Genomic DNA, 6,000 nt, shown 5'->3' on the forward strand with positions numbered 1-6,000 from the left:
AGAGGAAGAGGTACTTATTGTCTTAAAAATGGCTCTTAGCACTTGTACCCTAGACCCGTACGAGTTTGTCATAAGAGGGTTAAAAGGGGGGACATGGTATTCCGGTTTACAACGAAATCGAACTGAACTATTGCCGGCTGGCCAAACTAAGAGATTCTCCACATCGACCATCATACCAGAGGTAAAGGTTGGTATTACCTATAAAATGGCCCAGAGCCCTTTTGCCCTAGACCCGTACGAGTTAGTCTGGAAAGGATAAGGGGGGTACCCTGGTATATCACAAATTCTAAAATGAACTATTGCCGGCTGGCCAAACGAAGAGATTCTCCACGTGGGCAATGATATCAGAGAAAGAGGTACTTATTGACTTTAAAATGGCCCAGAGCACTTGTACCCTAGACCCGTACGAGTTTGTCAGTAGAGGGTTAAAAGGGGGATATGGTATTCCGGTTTACAACGAATTCGAACTGAACTATTGCCGGCTGGCCAAACTAAGAGATTCTCCACATCAACCATCATACCAGAGGTAGAGGTTGATATTGCCTATAAAATGGCTTAGAGCAATTATGCCCTAGACCCGTACGAGTTAGTCAGGAAAGGATAAGGGGAGTACCCTGGTATATCACAAATTCTAAAATGAACTATTGCCGGCTGGCCAAACAAAGAGATTCTCCACGTGGGCAATGATACCAGAGGAAGAGGTACTTATTGCCTTTAAAATGGCCCATAGCACTTGTACCCTAGACCCGTAGGAGTTTGTCCGTAGAAGGTTAAAAGGGGGGATATGGTATTCTAGTTTACAACGAATTCGAACTGAACTATTGCCGGCTGGCCAAACTAAGAGATTCTCCACCTCGACCATCATACCAGAAGTAGAGGTTGGTCTTGCCTATAAAATGGCCCAGAGCACTTATGCCCTAGACCCGTACGAGTTAGTCTGGAAAGGATAAGGGGGGACCCTAGTATATCACAAATTCTAAAATGAACTATTGCCGGCTGGCCAAACTAAGAGATTCTCCACATCGACCATCATACCAGAGGTAGAGGTTGGTATTACCTATAAAATGGCCAAGAGCACTTATGCCCTAGACCCGTAGGAGTTAGTCTGGAAAGGATAAGGGGGGTACCCTGGTATATCACAAATTCTAAATGAGCTATTGCCGGCTGGCCAAACGAAGAGATTCGCCACGTGGGCAATGATACCAGAGGAAGAGGTACTTATTGCCTTTAAAATGGCCCATAGCACTTGTACCCTAGACCCGTACGAGTTTGTCAGTAGAGGGTTAAAAGGGGGGATATGGTATTCTGGTTTACAACGAATTCGAACTGAACTATTGCCGGCTGGCCAAACTAAGAGATTCTCCACATCAACCATCATACCAGAGGTAGAGGTTGATATTGCCTATAAAATGGCTCAGAGCACTTATGCCCTAGACCCGTACGAGTTAGTCAGGAAAGGATAAGGGGAGTACCCTGGTATATCACAAATTCTAAAATGAACTATTGCCGGCTGGCCAAACGAAGAGATTCTCCACGTGGGCAATGATACCAGAGGAAGAGGTACTTATTGCATTTAAAATGGCCCATAGCACTTGTACCCTAGACCCGTACGAGTTTGTTAGTAGAGGGTTAAAAGGGGGGATATGGTATTCTAGTTTACAACGAATTCGAACTGAACTTTTGCCGGCTGGCCAAACTAAGAGATTCTCCACATCAACCATCATACCAGAGGTAGAGGTTGGTATTGCCTATAAAATGGCTCAGAGCACTTATGCCCTAGACCCGTACGAGTTAGTCAGGAAAGGATAAGGGGAGTGCCCTGGTATATCACAAATTCTAAAATGAACTATTGCCGGCTGGCCAAACGAAGAGATTCTCAACGTTGGCAATGATACCAGAGGACGAGGTACTTATTGCCTTTAAAATGGCCCATAGCACTTGTACCTTAGACCCGTACGAGTTTGTCAGTAGAAGGTTAAAAGGGGGGATATGGTATTCCGGTTAACAACGAATTCGAACTGAACTATTGCCGGCTGGCCAAACTAAAAGATTCTCCACATCGACCATTATACCAGAGGTAGAGGTTGGTACTGCCTCTGAAATGGCCGATAGCACTTATGCCCTAAACCCGTATGAGTTAGTCAGGAAAGGATAAGGAGGGGGTACCCAAGTATATCACAAATTCGAAATGAATTATTGCCGGCTGGCCAAACGAAGAGATTGTCCCGTAGGCAATGATACCAGAGGAAGAGGTACTTATTGACTTTAAAATAACCCATAGCACTTGAGCCCTAGACCCGTACGAGTAAGTAAGTAGAGGGTTAAAAGGGGGGATATGGTATTCTGGTTTACAACGAATTCGAACTGAACTTTTGCCGGCTGGCCAAACGAAGAGATTCTCCACGTGGGCAATGATACCAGAGGAAGAGGTACTTATTGCCTTTAAAATGGCCCAGAGCATTTGTACCCTAGACCCGTAGGAGTTTGTCCGTAGAAGGTTAAAAGGGGGGATATTGTATTCTGGTTTACAACGAATTCGAACTGAACAATTGCCGGCTGGCCAAACTAAGAGATTCTCCACATCGACCATCATACCAGAGGTAGAGGTTGGTCTTGCCTATAAAATGGCCCAGAGCACTTATGCCCTAGACCCGTGCGAGTTAGTCTGGAAAGGATAAGGGGGGTACCCTGGTATATCACAAATTCTAAATGAGCTATTGCCGGCTGGCCAAACGAAGAGATTCTCCACGTGGGCAATGATACCAGAGGAAGAGGTACTTATTGCCTTTAAAATGGCCCATAGCACTTGTACCCTAGACCCGTACGAGTTTGTCAGTAGAGGGTTAAAAGGGGGGATATGGTATTCTGGTTTACAACGAATTCGAACTGAACTATTGCCGGCTGGCCAAACTAAGAGATTCTCCACATCAACCATCATACCAGAGGTAGAGGTTGATATTGCCTATAAAATGGCTCAGAGCACTTATGCCCTAGACCCGTACGAGTTAGTCAGGAAAGGATAAGGGGAGTACCCTGGTATATCACAAATTCTAAAATGAACTATTGCCGGCTGGCCAAACGAAGAGATTCTCCACGTGGGCAATGATACCAGAGGAAGAGGTACTTATTGCATTTAAAATGGCCCATAGCACTTGTACCCTAGACCCGTACGAGTTTGTTAGTAGAGGGTTAAAAAGGGGGATATGGTATTCTAGTTTACAACGAATTCGAACTGAACTTTTGCCGGCTGGCCAAACTAAGAGATTCTCCACATCAACCATCATACCAGAGGTAGAGGTTGGTATTGCCTATAAAATGGCTCAGAGCACTTATGCCCTAGACCCGTACGAGTTAGTCAGGAAAGGATAAGGGGAGTGCCCTGGTATATCACAAATTCTAAAATGAACTATTGCCGGCTGGCCAAACGAAGAGATTCTCCACGTGGGCAATGATACCAGAGGAAGAGGTACTTATTGCCTTTAAAATGGCCCATAGCACTTGTACCTTAGACCCGTACGAGTTTGTCAGTAGAAGGTTAAAAGGGAGGATATGGTATTCCGGTTAACAACGAATTCGAACTGAAATATTGCCGGCTGGCCAAACTAAAAGATTCTCCACATCGACCATTATACCAGAGGTAGAGGTTGGTACTGCCTCTGAAATGGCCGATAGCACTTATGCCCTAAACCCGTATGAGTTAGTCAGGAAAGGATAAGGAGGGGGTACCCAAGTATATCACAAATTCGAAATGAATTATTGCCGGCTGGCCAAACGAAGAGATTGTCCCGTAGGCAATGATACCAGAGGAAGAGGTACTTATTGACTTTAAAATAACCCATAGCAGTTGAACCCTAGACCCGTACGATTTAGTAAGTAGAGGGTTAAAAGTGGGGATATGGGATACCGGTTTACAACAAATTCGAACTGAGCTATTGCCGGCTGGCCAAACGAAGAGATTCTCCACGAGGGCAATGATACCAGAGGAGGAGGTACATATTGCCTTTAAAATGGCCTATATCACTTGTACCCTAGACCCGTACGAGTTTGTCAGTAGAGAGTTAAAAGGGGGGATATGGTATTCCGGTTTACAACGAATTCGAACTGAACTATTGCCGGCTGGCCAAACTAAGAGATTCTCCACATCGACCATCATACCAAAGGCAGAGGTTGGTATTGCCTATAAAATGGCCGAGAGCACTTATGCCCTAGACCCGTACGAGTTAGTCAGGAAAGGATAAGGAGGGGGTACCCAAGTATATCACAAATTCGAAATGAATTATTGCCGGCTGGCCAAACGAAGAGATTGTCCCCGTAGGCAATGATACCAGAGGAAGAAGTACTTATTGACTTTAAAATGACCCATATTATACCCTAGACCCGTATGAGTAAGTAAGTAGAGGGTTAAAAGTGGGGATATGGGATACCGGTTTACAACAAATTCGAACTGAACTATTGCTTGGAGGCCAAGCTAAGAGATTCTCCACATCGACAATTATACCAGAGGTAGAAGTTGATATTGACTCTAAAATGACCCATAACACTTATGCCCTAGACCCGTACAAGACAGTCAGCAAAGGGAAAGGGGTTTATTGAACTGTTGCCGACTATCAAAACTAAAAGATTCTCCACTAGGGCCACGATAACAGGGACAAAGGTAGTTATTACCTTTAAAATGGATAAAAGCACTGATGCCTTAGACCCGTAAGATTTTTCAGAAGAGGGTTAAAAATGGAAATTAACTATTGTTGACTGGCCATACTAAGAGATTCTCCACGTTAGCCATTATTGGTTAACCTATCGCGGGAGCATAACGTCCGATTTATTGTACTTGTCCATTGTCGACGTCGTACTGTCAGTGACTTCGCCTTGGAATACGAATATGTATATTTAATGTACTGGCTGAACAGTTGTTGTAGTACATATTGACTTAACTATCATCTTTATTTATGATACCGTGACCCGGATCTCGAAAAAATGAAATCAGTCAGATCGGAGAACAGAAGACAGAAGCGCTGTTACCAGACTATTCCGAAATAGAATTACCGGAGAAATAATATCTCGGAAATACGTTGTGTGTCGCTTTCTCAAAGTCGCTTGCTACAGTAATCCTTAGAGTTTTCCGAAACGTGTTTATCCCAATTCAATCCACTTGTCCATAGATCCTGTATGAGCTTCTTTGTTCGTATTGTGACCGGGCTATCGTATTTTTTTCGAAAAATTTTCAAAATCTCACTTTTTGTTACAATGTCTAGTATTGGAATATCACATTTAGTCCGGCGGCCACAAGTATATTTCAGACGAGTTGTGCACATCCTGATATAAGCATGAACATTGGCATTGACCTTCCTGAAATATTACTCTTTTATATCAGATAAGAAGGCATTTGAAAAAAATGTCTCACTGCCGGTTAAATAAAAAATGGCGGACATCATACTTTAATCGGCCCAATATAGAAGGCTAGTACTGTGGATTCATTTATTTTCGTGGGTACCAATTTTCGTGGATTCAGGGAAACTTACATATTCGTGGATATTTAATTTCGTGGTTTTACCGAAGTCTGCATACTAGTACAAGCCTTTGTAAAATTTGTCATTCGTTGAACATCAAATTTCGTGGTTTGCCTGTACCAACGAAATCCATGGAAAATTGGTATCCCACGAATAATAATGAATCCACAGTATGTGAAAAGGATCTATCAGCATGCTGCTATAATAATATTTGGTACAAACCTTTGTTATGTAATACTTTTGGATATATTATATAGATAAAATGTCTCTAAAAACCCTACTTTCGGTAGAATCCAATATGGCGGACATTGACTAAAATAAGCTTATTTTTGAGGGAGGGGGATTGAAATGTGTTTTAACGTATTGTTACTATCATTAAATTGTACAGGAACATTTCTTTGATGCTTCCAAGGGATACAATGTATAAGATATATGTCTTAAAAAATCCTTTCTTCCAGTAATATTCAAAATGGAGGACATAAATATGTCATTT

The sequence above is a fragment of the Mytilus trossulus genome, chromosome 9, assembly GCF_036588685.1.
Source record: "Mytilus trossulus isolate FHL-02 chromosome 9, PNRI_Mtr1.1.1.hap1, whole genome shotgun sequence".
Lineage (NCBI taxonomy): Eukaryota > Metazoa > Mollusca > Bivalvia > Mytilida > Mytilidae > Mytilus > Mytilus trossulus.